This window comes from Malaya genurostris, chromosome 3 (genome assembly GCF_030247185.1).
Source record: "Malaya genurostris strain Urasoe2022 chromosome 3, Malgen_1.1, whole genome shotgun sequence".
Classification (NCBI taxonomy): domain Eukaryota; kingdom Metazoa; phylum Arthropoda; class Insecta; order Diptera; family Culicidae; genus Malaya; species Malaya genurostris.
In genome coordinates this window covers 12,316,406-12,335,445 of record NC_080572.1, presented here as the reverse complement: position 1 = coordinate 12,335,445, position 19,040 = coordinate 12,316,406, and the positions used below count along the sequence as shown (strand labels likewise).

The following is a 19,040-nucleotide window of genomic DNA, read 5'->3' as shown; positions in this document are numbered from 1 at the left end:
TCGTTGTTTGTGAATTAGACTGCATGCATTCGACACATACAATGAGTCTTGAAGTTCTGGCGGGAGTTCTTCCATTGAAAGATCGCTTTTGGTAGCTTTCATCACGATTGCTAAGATGTGAGGTACTGAATCCCCTGGTTATTAGTAACTTCGAAAAACTAGTCGAGCTTCAATCTCAAACAAGATTTATGACAGTATATTTTAACCATATGTTACAGGAAATCGACCCTTCAAGATATATTCCTATCCGTGACAGCCTCCTAAATGGCCCTGACTCAACTTTATTTTTCGACACATCCATACAGTGCGATGTGCGTAAAATTCCGGATCACCTACGCTCGATGGAAATTCCAAAAATATTTACAAGTAAGTTAAGGCATATTGACTCTCAGAAAATGTTTTACACGGAAGGATCACGAAATGAAGAGACTACTGAATTTGGTATATTCTACAATAATGTTTCGGTCTCATTCAGGCACCGTTGTCCTCCGGTGTAGTTGTCTCGTTGTCCAGTTTATCACATGGCTTACCGTAGTGAACAGCTTTTTGGCAATATTGACATGTGACCATCTGATTGTCATAGGTAACAGGTGATTTGCAAGGGATTATTGTATCCTGACCGAAAGTCACATAAGAAGGTTCAGGCCTCTTCAAATGTATGCGTAATAAACGTACGCCATTTAGAATACCGGGGAAAAAATTCTTCCACTTTTCTTTTTCGATAGAGAAAATCTCTCCGTATTGGGACATAGTTTTGCGAATATAAGAATCGGTGACGCTTAAGTGAAGATCATGCACACGCACAACTATAGCACTATCTTCCATATATACTGAAATGTTGTACTTGATATTTTCATGCTCCACATAGTGCACATTATTATTGTCTTTAGCGAATTGAATTGCATCCAACTCTTTATAGAACTGGATATAAACAATATTATTGGTCTTATTGCATTGAAGTAAATGCACACGTTTAATGCCAAGATGCATTTGTTCCTTAAGCAAACCTTCAAGTTCTCGTATCGAAGGTCGAATTTTGCACTGTCTGAAGTCAACAATTGTATTTTTTCGTGTCGGCAGTAGCTTTTGTTCGTTTGGTTCTCTCATTTCGAGGTCGTTCTATTGTTCATTACACAATACGGTTTCTTCTGTCCGGAACGTAAGCGGTTTTGTTTTATCGACTGACTTGGATGAGATGAGAAAGCGAACTGATATATTGAATATGAAATAAACGTATTTATGAAAAAAAAAGAAGAGAATGTAAACAAAAGGAAACCGCCACTTGCTCTTATGGCCTTCTGAAAAATCAACCGAGAATAGTCATTTGGCATAATGGCATGTGCGTGTTATATACAACTTGACTCAGATCGAAAAATGTCTGTGTGTGCGCATTTCGAAACATTTATAATCGCTCAATTTTCTCGGAGATGGTTGAGCCGATATCAACAAGCTTAGGCTCGTTTGAAAGCTGCTATTGGGTCGTTGATCACTATCGAATCAAATGGCTATCAATTCTTGTTCCAGAGATATGATGGTATAAAACACTATGATGGCATAAAAACACCCGTTTTTTAATCACTCAATTTTCTCGGAGATAGCTGAATCCATTTCAACAAGATCTGGCTCGTTTGAAAGCTACTATTGAATCATTGATCAATTTCGAAGTTCAAACCAATGTTGCACATATGCTTCGTGCAACTAATTCATTCACCGATCCTCGGTGCGAATATACTGTCTTCGAATATGCGCGTCTCGAACAATGTTAAACTATTCACTGCACGAGGGAGAGAAGGGTGAAAATGAATGAGCAATAATCGTAGAGAACCCGAATATACTAATGCATTCTTCGCTGCTAGTATACATCGTGCATGTTCGTTTACTTTACTCTTCGAATTGGTTCAAATTGCGTCGATGCGATGATCGTTGGATCATCTTCATCTAATAAATTCATCATATCTCGTGAAATAGCAGCAATGGGGGAGTACTGGGATGTGGTTCATCACACACATACATAGGACTATGCTACTAATGCAGGGGGAAACGCGTTAATATGCTTGTTTCCAAGACAGCACGAACGATCATCGCGAATTGGGTTTTGACGATGATCGTTGTATGAAAAGTCGTTCCATATTCGCGTTATGTCATTCGGGGGTATGTTCAATGCGATTGACAACTGCAAGGAATAGATCTTCATGCGAGCAACGAAGCAGCGTCAGCTTTGTTCGTACCGAATATACGTCCGAATATCAGAGCGATTATCGAAAAAATGCGAAGGAAAGCGAACGATGATTATTGGCGTTCGTTGCATTTTTGATACTCGAGCAACATTGGTTCAAACTGATGACACTTCTGGTGTCATCAATTTGAACTCATTTGCTCACCTTTCTCCGAGATGGTAGAGCCGATTTCAACTAGCTGTAGCCTTCTATTAGATTATTGGTCAAGTTTAAATGCCAAACTACGGTCGCTTCTGTTTCCGGAAATTTAATGGTATAAGTGACGTAAACGATTAACGCTCTTTTTTCATTTTTTTTCCTCCGATGGTTGAACCGATTTTAACAAGCTTGGGCTCGTTTTGAATAAACTATTGAGTCGTGGGTCAGATTCGAATATTAAATGTCGGTCACATACGGTTCTGGTGATATAATGATATAAGTGACGTAAACGACAAAACTCATTACCGCCTATCTTTCTTGAATATGAACTGAACTGAACTGATTTCTATCAATCCAGGCTCGTTCGATACTACACTGAAACAAGGATTATGGTAATCGTTACTATAATGGAGGGTTTAGTTGAAAAGTATGTAACAATGAATTTTGGCAAAGAATATACTATTTTTATGTTTAAAATGAGGGAAATGAATAATCGTAACCCTTAGTATTAGTTGATTGATTGTGCAAATTTTGCAATTTTTACTGTTTCGCTTCCAGAATTTCAATAGATCATCTATACTAATATATTTTTTTTGTTTCGATTATAGAGGTTTTAACCTTAAAGTCATTCGCCTTTTCGTACCAGAAAAACTTTCTGATTTATGTGCGGGGTTGGGAATCGAACCCAGGTGGGCTGCATGAATGGCATCGACTATCCCATCATGCTATACCCGTCCTAATACTAAGATATGACTTATTGGCTTTTAAACGCAAAACTATCGAATTGATTGCTATTAATCGATTAGTGGCACTGTCGTTAATCGATAACAAATACTCACTCAAAATAATAATCGGCCCTTATTACCGTTCTCACTTCCACTTTCACATTCACTTCACTTACATGTCCCTTCACTTGATTTTCTCTATTACCAGTATCACGCATAGCGAAGTGATCACTGTAGTGGAAAAAACTCATTTTTTCAACGAAATGTTGGTGGCGTGATATTCATAATGACATCAAGTTCATCCAAATAATTACTTTTGTCTTCGAAGCGACTTCCGTGCTAAGGACCTAAATTCACTTCACTCGATTTTCACCGTGAAGTGATACCGATAATAAGGGTCACAATCACTTCACTTGGTTTTCACCGTGTAGTGATACCCGTAATAAGGGCCATCATGTTATAGTTACGTGAAAAGTTATGTGAATATTTTCCACCCTACTTTTCACGTAGGTTTTAATGGACTGGCATTTAAAAGCTGTTTAATGCATAATCCAGTAAAAGTTACAGCAAATATTTACACTACTTACACTTCGAGGGCCACTGCTCACCATTTTCAAAATCGAGTTTTTCACACTGGAAATTCACGTAGATTGTTTGACGTTTGGTCAATTCACGTTAACCTTATGTGATGACTCTATTCATTTTAGGGGATGTTCGTATAACATTCATTTTCGTCACGTAAAATATTCAATTTGACATTTGAAACCATTCTACGTGATTTTTCAAGTGAATCGAACGTGAATTTTTATTTGAGTGCTCGATTACTTCTGCATGAAATGTCCAAAACGACGAATGTAACATTTCAGCTGAACCGAGAAAAGCGATGTTGAAAAATAATCGCACAATTTTAAAATCCTATTTAAAAATGAATAATTGAAACAACTTCATCTTTTCACTAAATCGTCCAATTTGTATGCGTGGAACATATCATAGTGACTAATTCACAATTTTCAACTACAAACAGTCACGTACCCAGAGGGGGGGCCCGAGGGGCCCTGGCCCCTCCCGAAATCAAAAACAGATGTATAATTATTTAGAAGGTCTCAGGCATGTCTTACAGAAATAACAAAACTGTAAACCTAAAGAAATGTAATACAATATCAGTTCCAGTGGAAAAGTTTAAATTGTCTGTTAAAAACACTCGTAAAAGGCACACCGAGAATTAAGTACATCAGCAATCGTCAGTAACATTATTTTTTTTATCTTTGGGCCCCTCCCGAAACGAAATCCTGGGTACGGGCCTGACTACAAAGATATATTTTAGGCAAAAACTCAGACACTTTTGTTTATTCTTTGGTACATTGGTCAAAACATTGCCAACTGACGAAAGTAGCATTAATGATTATTTTTCATTGATTTCGACATACCTCAAATGTGTTGACAGATTTTTTAGTGAATCTATAGTGAATCGAGAAACGGTGTTCGGGTAGTGCGTGTATTAGGACATTCCTAACAAAATGCAATAAAAATCTCGGTTTGTTTACTTTTCTTACTTAGGTCGTAATGAACATTTTATACTTCTTCTTCTTCTTCTGGTTTGCTCGTTTGACAATTCTTGTCAAAGAGCCTGTATAGAGATGGCACAGCAGTCGCTATATTGCCAGTGGATTTGTTTATAGTCTCATCGACTTTACTGTCAGTTGGAATTTTATATGAATGTGTATATACGAACTAGAACCTTGTACCGTTATTCTTTGTCAGATATCAGATTTGTGTTTTTATTTCTTTAAGAAAAGCAACGATGTTGCGAAGGAGCGAGATGTTTTTAGTTGAGAAAATATGGTAGATGTTGCTGAAATGATTCAACATAAATTTGTTTCTGCTGTGTGCATATTTGTCACAAGAGAAAATTATATGATCAGCATTTTGTATGGTATGGCAATTTTCACATATAGGATCGTCTCGTATTTTCATTTTAGATAACCAGTACGCAGAGTAATCGTGCCCTGCCAAGAGTCGGTTTAGGGTTCGGATTTCTATGTTGCTAAGCTTTAGTCCTGTATACCAGGGTTTCACAGGAATCACATTCTGAAACTGAAAATATTTCCGGCCTTTTCCATGGATAGCTGCATATTCCAGGTACCATTGTTGTGCTTCTGACTCTGCTTGTTGTTGGAAGTAATATTCTGCATCGTGGTAAAAAATGTCATTGTTGCAGATATTTTGCTGCGTTAATGCTGATTTCGCCAATAGGTCTGCTGTTTCATTACCGTTTGTTCCAGCGTGGCCTGGAATCCACTGCAATGTTGTACCGGTCTGAGCGGCCATAGCTAGCAGTCTTTCGATCGTCTCATCTCGTTGGCGTGTCTTGATGTTCAGTTTGGTATATTCTAAACCGGACTATGAGTCAGTCATTATGACTGCGTTTTAATTCCGGATCGTGACAGATATTGAAGAGCTACGTAGATGGCCTCCAGTTCAGCGGACATGATACATACAAAGTTTTTTAATTTCAGGCTGAGATGAAAGTTTGAAGCTTCATCATATATTCCGATACCACAGGACTCCCAGTTTCGGGACGCATCTGTGAAGACGATACGTCTTCCTGCATACCTGCCATGAATTAAAGATAACGTTATTTGTTTCAGCACTCTATTGTTAGTTAATTTCTTTTTCCATTCGCCTCCAGGTAGCTCTGTTTCAATTGTGACTTCATCCCATTGATTTGTACTTACGATGGATGGTGTTGTTGAATTTAGAATCGATTCGTGCTTTAAGGCAATTTGCTGAATAAAACTGTGATTCTTTGTTTGCTCCGATGCCGTGTCAATTTGTTGTTTGACTGTAGAATTTCTATGGTAGTGTTTAGCCAGCTGTTTGCCAGTGTTGAAGAGTCGGCGAAATTCTAGTGGGAATTGTCCCGCAATTGCGTATAGTGTGTTGATCGGTGTAGTTTTGGTACATCCAGTAATTTTGCGAAGGCACTGGTTGTTTAGAACGTTAATCTTGTCCAAATTCGTTTTACAGGCGATTCCGTACAGTGTTGAACCGTAATCCAAGCAGCTCCTAAATAATACATTGTATACCATACCCATTGTCTGGGGGTGAGCTCCGTATTTAAGCCCACTGATGGCTTTAATCATGTTCTGTCGATCTGCCAGATGGTGTATTAGACCTCTCACGTGAGCACCGTATCTAAGCAGTTTATCTATTGTCAGGCCTAGGTATCTATGAGCACGGACGGTTTCTAACTTGATGTCATTTATGTATATATCTAGTTCTTTCGGGCTGTTGGTGAATAGCATCGCCTTAGTTTTTTGTGGGTTCATTGTAAGATTTAGTTCCTCCGCTTTGGATTTAAACGTTCTTAGAAAGTTATCTCCTCTAGCTTCAACCTCTTCAATGCTTGCACCTTCAATTATTACCGCAAAGTCATCGGCAAATTGAACGAGTGTTATTCCTTCTGCTAAAATATGGTGTAGTATTGCTGTGTAGATGTTGAACAGTGTTGGCGAACAGACGTCCCCTTGTGGTAGGCCTTGGCTGATGAAGCGAGTAGGAGTTTCGCCTGATACTTGAAGTTGAATTTTCCTGTTTGTCAGAAATGTTACGAACCAGCTTATGATCTCCGGGGGAATATTGAACTTGAGTAGTATTTCTTCCAATTTATCTGTTTTGACACAATTGAATGCATTTGTAAGATCCACAAATATTACGGCCGCAATACGGTTTTGGCTTTTAATCTGGCAAATTTTGTTTGTTACAAATTCGAGACAAGTGATTGTCGACATTCGTTTCCTGAAACCAAAAGATAGTTCTGGAAGAATATTGCTGTTTTCTAAAATAGCCTCAAGTCTATCAAGAACAGCCGCATTTAACATCTTAAGTCCACAGTTTACTAGGGAGATCGGTCGTGTACCTTCTACCGTTTCTGGATTCTTACCTGGTTTCGGTATTGCGATAACCTTGATGGTTTTCAAGTCAATAGGAATTCTATTTGTTCTCCAGATTGTATTTAAATCTCGTATAATAGTGTCTCTGACACTTGGTTGTAGCATGCCAAAAATATCGTAAGAGATCCCGTCAGATCCTGGGGCCGATACTTTCCTTTTCCCTTGGGTTTTTTTTGCTATATGTTTTTCCCATATGTCTACCGTAAGTATATCGTAGTTCGCCAACCAAGCAGGATGTTCTTCCTTGCTAGGCTCAAACGGGAAATGTTTATTCAAAAATTCGTTCGCCAAAACTCTGTCTACATGAACTAACACGTTTTCATTTTTCCTTTTACCGCCTGTTAGTCTTCTTAATTTATCTCATACAAGTCCAGTGGGTGTTTGCGGATCGATGCTTGAAACGAATTTCTGGAAATTGGCTTTCGATGACTCTCGTTTCAACCTGACGAATATTGCCTCTTTCTTTTTGAAGTCTAGGAGCGCTTTAATGCCTCCAGTTTTGTTAAATATTGATCTTGCGATTTTTTTCTCCTTCCATGCTTGTTCAACTTCCTGAGACCACCAAAATTTTGGCGTGAATTTGTTCTTTTGCTTAGAGAGTTTGATGATGGTTTTTGTTTCCTTCTGTAAATCACTCATTGAGGTAACGCGGTAACTATCGATGCCTTTCACTTGTTCGTACACTTTCTTTTTGTTGATGAAGAACTTTGATCGCTTACGTTCTAACAGTTGTATTACTGTCTCCAAAGCCATGTGATGGCTTCCGATGCCGTAGTCCAGAATAGTTGTGTTCACATCGAGTAGCAGTGGTAATGATACCATTACTAGGTCGATAGCAGAAGGGGTTTTGCTGATATCTACCGGAAAGTAAGTAGGTTGCCCGTTATTCGTGATAACAAGATTTTCTTCATTGACTAGATCGAATAATATTGATCCGTTTCCGTCCGAGTGATGATGATCCCAGGAATGATGGTGTGAATTGAAGTCCCCTCCAATTATTACTCTTTTATATCTCGCAGCTACATCGAATATTTCCTTCAAGTCTTTTTCGAAGTCTGAGACAGATATGCATGGTGATACGTATAGAGATACTGCTAGTATATCCTCCGCAACCAGATATCGGCCTACAGTTTGAATGTTCGGGAATTTTGGCATTTGTACTGTTCTTGATTTAATGTTTTTGTTTACGATCACTCCAGCTCCGCCGTAACCGTCACTTCTGGAATCGAGGAAAGTAAAAAACCCTGGTATGTTGTATTTTGAAAGCTCAAGCTCAGTTTTACTCCAGCTTTCTGAAATCAAAGCAACATCATATTTCTCTTCGAGTAACACTCGCGTTAGCTCTTCCTTATGTTTATTTAAACTTTGAATATTTATTTGAAAAAATCTGATATTTGTATCTGACATTTACTTACGGTTTATTTAGTTCTATTTGTTCGTTTTTGAGATTATTTCTACTTCGCGATCTGTGTCTATTACTTGATTCGCTCCTTCCGGTACGAGGTACTGCACCCAGGCTTTTGAAGGTGGTCTGTTTACCAGAGGCCGAGTTTGTGTCGACTTCTAGTTGTTCGTTTATTTCTTGTGATCGCTGTTCCGTTATTTTCTGCGCCCATCTCTCGTAGTCTGTGACTCGGAATCTGTTGAAGAGTGCAACACCATCTCCGTTCTCTCCGCAATTTTTCTTCTTTTTGTCAGCGAATATTTCGATCTCCCGTTTATCGGTAAGTGTGATTGGACGTTTTTCACCTTGTTTATTCCTGTGATTCGGTTTTGGTGCAAACTTTCCAGCGGCCATTTCCGAATACGATTGTGGTAGTGCAGGGTATTCTTCCTCGTTTTCTAGCATGTCGTATCTGTTCTGGGTGTAGATGGGATTCTGTTCTTTTGCTTCCATGTACGTTAGGGTCGATCGTGCCATAATTGTTTTGATATTTCGTTGACGGATCCTCTCTGGGCAATCCATGTCGGAGGTAAGATGACTTGTTCTACAGTATAAACACTTTTTTTGGCATTCGGTTTCCAGATTTTCGTGTATGGAAGAGCAGTTTGGACAACGTTTCTTCGATTTACAATTTTCCGTGCGGTGGTTATATCTCAAACAATTTAGGCACAGCACCGGTTTGTTTACAAAAGGACGAACTGTATTGATACAGCAAAACATTCGGACATCTTTTGGCAAACGACTTGCACGGAATATAATGCCGATTCGGTTGGTTGGGATCTTTTGACCATTTTCGTAACGGTGGAGCCTGTTAATACTGATGATCGGAATTGCGCTTGTGATGTTTTCTCTTATTTCTTCTATGCTCATTTCCACCGGAACACCGGCAACCACTCCAGAGACCGATATGAAGCTTCGTGGAATGTACGCCTTGTAGTTGTTTTCTAGAAGTAATTTATCTTTCTTTAGTTGATTCGCCGACTGTCGTGTTGCCATGAAGACGATTAATTTGTACTTTCCAAGTGTACGAATGTTGGTTATGTTATGCCGGTATACATCAGTTTTCGTCATCAGTTGTCCAAATGTCAGTTTATTGATATGCGAGTTTTCATTTTTGTTTTCCAATAGTTGTACAATTACTCTGAATGGTGCGCTGTCCGAGTCATTGTACTCGTACTCTTGGTAAGTGCGCCCCCCTTCCGGAGGCTTCCCCATGATACTTCCTTCAGTGCACGGTAAAATACAATCTTCCTTTTTTAAAGGCTACTCCAACTGTAGCGTAAGCACAATCACTGGTTTATTCACAGTTATTTCCGAGGGGGACGACAGATCTGGTTTTTTCAAATAAAATACAAAAAGTCAATGGAAAGCGAAAAAAACTACATCTATCCAAACATCTAGATCGATCCGTTTGAAAGCGTTTCTAACCGTGTAAAAGAAAGTCAAAGAACATATGATCTCTTAAAAAGTTTCTGTTACTGGTCTTGACATTCACTGAGTGTCAACATTGATTCGTCAGCAGATTGGTAAAATGAAATTAGGGTTAAACAACATTGAAAATTTTTTCTCTTAGTAGCTGGGAGCATGAAGATGGAATATATTTCAATTTATTGTAGCCCTTTGAAGGTTTACCCAAAGATATCTCTGTCTGTGATATTAAACTGGTTTTATATTTTGTTAGATGCTAAGACTTGCAATTTTTATGTTTAGAAACGTTTTTCATTAATACTGAAGCCAAAACTGAATAAAGCTGTGTTTAATATGGTATTGAAAATCTTATAGAAAGGATAACAATTCATTTTTTTTACTTTAATACAGATTAACAGCAAACTACATACTTGTTTACTTCACGATTTCCCTTCTAGCATATTTTGAAGGTTTGCAGACGTTAAAAAAAATCAGACAATGGAACGTCTCTACAAGAGAAACCACACAGTGTACGATGTAGATGAAATTCGGAATAATTTTTGGATCGAGTTGAATATAGAAACTGTGGAAAATGAGGCAGATATTAAACGAGAATGGCCAACATTCCGACAGGATATGGCAGATAATCCGGAGCATACGCTCTCGGTGTGTGGGTTAGCTATGCACCAGAATATAACAAAACTGATTTTACAGGACGATAGTTCACAACTCCCGAACTGTCTGCATCTGGCATCTTCATGTGACATTTGTAACTTTCAGATTTCATGGCCTATTACGATACATCATATCTCCATGATTATGTTGTTAACCAGCAAAAATCCAAGAAAAGACGATCGATCCATATTCAACCGCTACTATGTGTAGCAAAGAGAAGGAAAGTGTGCATAATCGTATGCAGCGTGAAAAAGCCTAATCGAAGCGAAGTGCAGTTTTTTAGTGTCGTCCCCCTCGGTTATTTCCACAAAATTTACGATTTAATACTTAATTCGCAGTATATTTTCTTAAATTTTCCACGCTCCGTGAAAAAGCCAATATCACAGACTAACAAACATGACAGTATGAGTAAATTCTAATAAAAATTTTTTTTCGTGATGCACTAGTTCCACCTATATTGTACTGCGCGAACTATTTACTATCTGTACACCCCTTGTGTTATGTAAAAGTTTTTTTACTAGTTGGTTTCCCCTCGTTTGTCAACACCGATCAGCTGCTTGCAGGGATGCCTGATTTCATCAAAATATTTGAAAATGAATCGTCACAATGATTTATTGGATTACGTTGATAATATATTTAACTTTTTCTTGATGTTGGAGGGTAACCATTTATTCGACTCAAATTTGTTCATCTAGACTATTTTTTATTGTGTTGGTAGTTTTCACCCGAAATTAAGTGGCGGCAGACCAGAAGCAAGTAAATATTGTAACAAAACGGGTTCGATTTTTTATTGAGTTGGAGGATGAGAAGTAGGCGCAATTATGTATATAGTTTAGGCAATATCAAAGATAAACTCAAGATAGAGTAGTCTGCGATTTCTTAGGTATCATTTGAATAGGACCCCTCGATGAGCTCGGTTCACTGTCAATTTGAGTATTTTGAAGCAAAACAACAAGTGTCTGATCACTAGATGCGTCGTAACTATGACAATGATTGTTTATGTTTGGAAAAATATCAAGTTACAGTATGAACGATATTGAGAAATTTCGCTTTATATCAGTGATTCTTAGAATAAGAAAGTGAAAACTACTTAGAACCATTGTCTAGAATTTATTTAGTTTGTTATAGCCTCATCCCATGAAGCATCAGTTGTGGCAAGAAATCATTATATGCTGAATGTAAACATATGTGTGCTTCCTTTCTAACTTGTATTGTTTCCATGGCATTTTGTCGGAACTAGTCGACGCTTGTTAACGGAGGGTCAATAAAATTACATTATTACTGAACCAACTGGTTCACGATTACTGACCCAACATTTTTCAATGAAACGTATGGAACATTGTAATCTTCAGTTTATCTTTGGCAATATGTATTAAATCTGTATCCTGCATGAAATTCGCATGGACGTATACAAATCAATACATTACAGGTAATTCTGTATGAATGGCAACTCTGTTGGTAAATGAAAAAAATAAAGACAGTCTAGATGACAGACATGATGTTTTTGATAGGGTAACGTGGTGCCATCATGACACATGTGAGTACTGTCCCAAATAATGGAATATTCGAAATGACCGTTAAAATGATTGAAGAATCAAATTTGAGTGTCCTGTCTGTTAGTCTGTGCCAATATGGCGTACGAAAAAACACTCCGAGAATCTCTAGTAGATCTCAAAACCGAACATTTTATACAGACTTTAGCATTTTCATCAATTATTTTGATGAATCGAGTTAAAAAATACATCACTACACGGAACCGCAAAACAACCTAATTTTAAGTACATTCCACCCAATTTCGGGGTTCCGTTCAATAACCTATTTTTTGGTAAAGTGACTCTAGGTAGTTTTCGTAAGGCACGTGGAAAAAAATACTTAAAGATTAGTTATATCTACTCAATGGTAAGTTATATTTACTCTACAGTTGAGTCGTATTGACTCAATTTCAAGTTGGTACGGTTTACTTAATTTTGGATTATTGAACGAAACTCTCGCTGTTGGGTGGTTTTGCTCTTTGTATTTTGACAACAATGGAAGGAGCGAGCGGAAGAAAAGATTCAAAAGAACTCAAAATTAAGTAAAAAGAACACAAATAATAGGTAGTTTTTATTTTCCGTATACATTAGGCTCTCTGACAGCTCACTTACAATCACAAATGCAAATGAGATTGGTTTGTTTTCATCAGGAAATGCATGCATTAAACACGATTCAGACGATCAATCAACTTCGGTCGACGTCCAGATTAATTTATTAATTTTTTTAGCAGAATATTACTCACGTATCCGACGTAAAAATGTTCCGTGAACTTGACGTAGTGTCCTTTCATATGAATTGGTTACAATTAATGTTGTTGTTCCGGAATCGTTACATGCAGGTGATAGTCGCTTGATGCTGCGTGTGAATCGCTTTTTATATTGTTTTGTTTTCATCAGGAAACGTGTTGACCACCCATTTTTCAGTAAGCCCGCTATTAGGATTTTTACCGTCACAGCTAACCTCAATCGGATGAACACATTTTGACAGTTCAGCAGTACTGTTTGTTAACAGAAATTTCTTTTGTTTGTTTATTGACAAATTGGATCAGACCATTTACGGTCCGTATCGCCTAAATAAAGGTTTAAAACATTTGTTCACGATCGAATACGGTTCGTTTTTAATATTTATTAAATAAAAGTGACTAGTTGCAAAGTGTAAAGATGATTGTTTTAGATGTGCTCTTCGATTTTTGTTTAAGCTTGTTTGTAAACAGTACCGCTGAACTGTCAAGGATGAATACTTGTTCATTTGTGTCGTCACGATAAAAAACCTAATTCATTTTTCACTGGGCATAGAAACCTCAATTCGACCGTCCCACGACAAAAGGGCCTAACTGTAAATGACAGTTTCGTCGTCGGTTTCTCTTTGTTTACTTTTTCTTTCACGATTTACCGAACAGATTTTATATTTGACGCTTCACTTTTCGCAAAACTTTCAAGGTGAAACTACAATCTTTCGATTTATATTGGAAACTTTAGAGAATTTGCAATAATGGCTTCGTAATAATCTAAATTTCTAATTTCGAATTCTAGGGATGGGTATCGGGAGGTAAAGTATCGATACTTGGTATCGCGATACCGTTTTGTCTTTTCAGGTATCGATATCGATACTATTGGAAAAAGTATCGATACTTAGTATCAGTATCGGTATCGATCGAAAATACAAGCTAGGTCGATTTTGATTAAAATTAGGTTTTGCACGAACATGACATAACCTCACAAAAATGAACAGAATAAACTTTTTTTGACAGTCGACGTGTACTTGTTTACAGTTTAAAAGTTCATCGTTCGAAAGTAAAAATTGCAAGTCGCCTCACACTCAACAGATTCATACATATATCGCTCCATGATGCTGGAAACACATACAGGGCAATCTTTTTAGTTATTTTCACTCTGGAATACGTTTTGAACAAGCACTTTTTCGTCATTTTTTCAATTTTTAACTTACAGTCGCAAAACAAAACAAGTACACGGCAACTGTCAAAGATGAACTTGATTCATCCGCAGTTCATTTGTGTCGTCATTGTGCAAAACCTAATAGTCTTAAAATAATGACCTCCCCAAAAAGCCAAAACGCTGTTGATTGGTTTTGAGATCCTTTGTACACCTTTTGAGTTACAGACAATTTCAGTCATTTGAAAATATCTTTTGCAATTGATCAACAACTTTTTTATATTTCAATACCTCACGAGAATAGCGAGAATAGCTTTCCAATGAACTATAGATGAGTTTTAACAAACAAGTTTGCGCTTTCGGAGTTATTAAAACCGGTATCATCTCACTTCTTGGTTGATTAAGTCTGTTTCTTCTATGAAAACCAAGAATCGTTATCCAAACTGAATAAGAACACTCGTTGAAAGTGTTCAGACATCAAACGACAACTTTTGTCGCACATTATCCTACTGGCTAATGAAAATAGGCGTTCGGATGGTACTGAGGTCCCCAATACTGCAAGTATTTTTTTGCTAATTGATACTAATGAGGAAACTGATGCAAATCGATTCCCATGTATGCAGAGGGTTGCAAGTTCTTGGTACCGGATTTCTGTTTAAAAAAAAAATATATGTTTTAATAGTAATATCGATTATTTTATATTATATGGTCTTACAGAACTTCGATACATACTTACATCAGAAATCATTCGAACAATGGGAAAAATCTTACTAAGGGTTGTATACTTTTCTTTGGACATTTCTTCGGTTGCCAGACAAAATGAGCGCTTTTGGTGTCGCTGGCTGCTCTTCGATTGACTATTAGAGTGGGATCCAGAGATGCCAGGTAAAAATTTCCAATATCTGCAGACAGGGTCTGTAAATCTGAAAAAAAATCTGCAATCAGCAAGTATATCTTGCTGGCAGCAATTTCTCTATAAAGGATGACACGCAAAACAGACTTGGCGAGCAAAAAAAAAAAAGGTCGCGAAAATTTCAAAAGTCTGTAAATATAGACGAAAGTCTGTGAGAATTTCAAAAGTCGGCAAAAGTCTGCGAGAATTCCAAAAGTCTGCAAAAGTCTGCACAACAAAAAAATGTCTGCAGCACTATACCCCAAATCTGCAGATTTACAGACAAATCTGCAGACCTGGCATCTCTGGTGGGATCTAGATAATGTTTACTTTAAGCAGACCCTGTCAGCTTGGAGCGAAATCAATCTTCAGTTCAGCAACGCCATCGCACGGCATCACATTCAACATATCCTGTCAATTGTATGGGTGCGCAGCCCTGCTATTTTGGTGCGCACGAATTTGACATTTCTCTCCCCTGCTTCTATGTATGAGATTCGATGCGGACTCGCTTAGTGGCGACACACGACGTAAAATACACTGGTGGCGTAGTAAGACAGGTTTGGTTGTGTTGGTAATTTTCTCACGAAATTAAGTATTGCGCGCCGGGATTCAAGCATGTAAACATAAACAAATGACCATTTCAGATCGGGATTTCACTTCTAAGTTACTCCAGTTGCCGCGCAGCCTGGCGAATCTTTGGCACTAATTGAAAATCTGGACATTTTTCCTTCAAGGGCTTGCAAGGTAACGTCGAAATATAGAAAATTTTACACACATCCGATTCTGTTCATTTTGTTGGAGGAAGGATGTGGCGAATCGCACTGTGGTATCTATTACAGTTATTATGGATAATGGAGTGATTGTGCTGTGGGTGGCATTTCAAATGCAGGTGATGAAAACGATTGAAACATCCCGGAACAAAACACCGCATTTAACTGTCAATATTTTCGCAAACAGAACCAACTCTAAATATTTTCATAAAAGCAACTCCCGGAACGTCATTTGTTTATGTTTTTTCTTCTTCACGTCTCTCTGTTATTCCAAAATAAAATGACAACCGCACTAACACATAGAAAAACGTGATCACCAGGGTATTTTACATCGTGGTGGCGACATGCTCGTAAAACATTATGTTGCCAATGATTTGTTCGGAAAATGTGAGAACTGGATATCTTGTTAATATGATGTGTTTGCTTTAAGCAAAGACATCATATTAACAAGATATCCAGCTCTCACATTTCTCGAACAAATCATTGGCAACATCCTTTTTTGCGAACATGTCGCCCTCAGGTGAGTCCGCATCGAATCTCATACATAGAAGTAGGGGAGAGAAATGTCAAATTCGTGCGCGCCAAAATAGCAGGGCTGCACACCCATACAATTGACATGATATGTTGAATGTGATACCGTGCGATGGCGTTGCTGAACTGAAGATTGATGTCGCTCCAAGCTGACAGGGTCTGCTTTAAGCTAGTATCGACATGTTTCGACCTAGGACAGGACCTGACAATTGTTAATCCACGTTTTCAGAATTTTTTTTACGGTTTCAATATTGTGGATGACGCAACATTCTTTTTCAAATTTTGGCACCTTTCCCACTTTCTGTTAAGTGTTACTGGAAATGCAGTCATCGATGTTACGCATTTGTATAGTGCGTGCCCGAAATACCGACTACCACCGCTCTCAATAACGCGCATCTTTTCTCTAGAGTAAAGCCCAATGCTTACATGCAGGGGAACTATTTCTTTTATCGTTTTCGCTAAAAAAAAGTTCGACAAAATTGACCCCCCCCCCCCCCCCCCCTTTAATGATTTCTGCGCACGAGCCTGTCAGAATTCGTTTTACATTGTCAATATAGTGGACACCCACCTCTCCCCTTGAAACCCCCCCCCCCCCTTGGAAGATTCCTGTGCACGGGCCTGTTTGGGGGTCATCTTTTCAAAATTATTAATTTCAATAGGATTTAAGTTTAATTTGTTTTTAAGTCCTGCCAATGCGGAAAGTATACGAGTACATTTAACAATCACTGAATGATACAAAGAGAAAGCCTGAAATCACGAAGTGTGATATGGACGAGAATATTGATTATGTTGGTTGAGAATAGCACCGAATCTTTGGATACTTCTATATGTTATTATTTATCTCGAATATAATATGTTGAATACTTTAGTTAATAAAGGTTCAAAAATAATTACCCAAAATTGAGTGTTTTAGAAAAATTTTATTAAGTTCTTTCAACTAAACATTTTCTTCAAAACAAACATCTGATCAAAATGAATCCAGAGCTATATCAAATACAAATTATAATACGGAGTACTTCGACAAATTTTCAAGGGCACATTTTGAATCGTGCGGTACATTGTCAAGATGCACTGTCAAACTGACAATGTACCTAAACGATTTTTCCATTAAACTAGCAACACTGAAACGTGAAAATTAATTCACCATAGTTACTGTTTATTTTTATGAAAAAGACGTTTTGATTTGTCTGCAAATCGATAGCCAGAAATACAAATCCCCCGAAGTTCGGAACATTCCAACGATGAACTCTGCGTGGCTAAGTTTGATTCTGCTGGGAAATCTTGTGCGACGCAAAAGTGAAACGGACCAAAATATTAACCGTTCAATTTGAACTCGTTATATCGGATTTATCATGATCTAGTGATGAGGTAGTATTCCCAAATTATAAAAATTCGCTTATATTTTATCGACTAATCTTTGTATACAGTTTTGACTATCTGGAATACTCCACATAATTTAAGGCAAGAATCGCACGAATGTGCATAGGATAGTTCGTAAGAATCGCTTTATCGGCTTCCGTGACAACGAATAATCGTAAACTTTTGCCGACGGAACTGATTCTCCAAACCGATCATCTGCCAACGTCAGTCAGATATCGACAGCATAACAAATATTACAATTTCTCAGAATGATAATACGGTCCGACATAACAGGGTTGTTAAGTAAGTGTGGTTTACGATCATGAATTTGAACGGTGATATATTTAACATTTTATTCCAAGTAGGAAAATCGTCGGTCGTATAGCTAACGGGCCTGCGTATGCCATACATCTAGTAATGACACGAGTACCCAGAACAGTTAAACAAATTACGTCATTGGCCTGTGTTGGATACTGACTATGAAGTAACTGGATAACCGAAAATTCTAGTGTATTCCTACCGGTTGATGAATCCTTCGAGTAAGAATCGTTCTTAGTTCACGAATCATCTCACTGAATAAACTGTTCGAAGGAAAGCTTTTCAGGTGAATCCATACATTCGGAATGTGAAACAAATGATTGAACAGGAAGATCCGGTGGAAGCTTCATGCAACCATTTATTCAAAAAAGTAAAGGCGGTGCGTGCCAAATCTACATGACTGTTAAGGTCATTGGTATGGCTGGCTTAAACGATAGTGTTCGCTACAAAGAAGTAATAAGCACTAATTTCGTTAAAGATTATCGTTGAAGATTATTACTGTTAATGCAATGTTTAGTGATTAGCTGTAATCGTTTTAAGGACACTTCTCGTTTCGATTTTCCTCCGAAGTGCATGGTCGTACCGTCGTTATTACCTGCTAACCCAACTAACTCGTCTAGAATTTGATTCGGAGTTCAGTATAATTGATTGTTGCATCTGGTTCGGAATCCGTTTGGAAATTATACCACAGACTAACAGACAGGACACTCAAATTAGATTCGTCAATCATTTTAACGGTCATTTCGAATATTCCTTTATTTGGGACAGTACTCACCTGTGTCATGATGGCGCCACGTTACCCTATCAAAAATATCCTTTCTGTCATCTAGACTGTGTTTATTTTTTTCATTTACCAACAGAGTTGCCATTCATACAGAATTACTTGTAATGTATTGATTTGTCTACGTCCATGCGAATTTCATGCAGGATACAGATTTAATACATATTGCCAAAACTATATACATATTTGTGCTACTTCTCATCCTCCAACGCAGTACAAAATCGAACCCGTTTTGTTACAATATTTACTTGCTTCTGGTCTACCGCCACTTAATTTCGGATGAAAATTACCAACACAATAAAAAATAATCTAGATGAGCAACGTTGAGAAAAATAAATGGTTACCTTCCAACATCGCTGAAAAAGTTAAGTATATTATCAACGTA

The 19,040-nt window shown here is 37.7% G+C and overlaps 2 long non-coding RNA genes across 2 annotated transcripts; both read left to right on the top strand.

Annotated features, from left to right (window-relative positions):
- The first annotated feature begins 4,788 nt into the window (after positions 1-4,788).
- Positions 4,789-6,191, top strand: LOC131436973 (uncharacterized). Its single transcript, XR_009230682.1, has 3 exons — positions 4,789-4,942; positions 5,080-5,239; positions 5,319-6,191. It is a non-coding gene; the product is annotated as an uncharacterized LOC131436973 (long non-coding RNA).
- Positions 6,192-17,353: 11,162 nt separating this feature from the next.
- Positions 17,354-18,327, top strand: LOC131434892 (uncharacterized). Its single transcript, XR_009230413.1, has 4 exons — positions 17,354-17,565; positions 17,625-17,859; positions 17,922-18,095; positions 18,161-18,327. It is a non-coding gene; the product is annotated as an uncharacterized LOC131434892 (long non-coding RNA).
- The last annotated feature ends 713 nt before the right edge of the window (positions 18,328-19,040 follow it).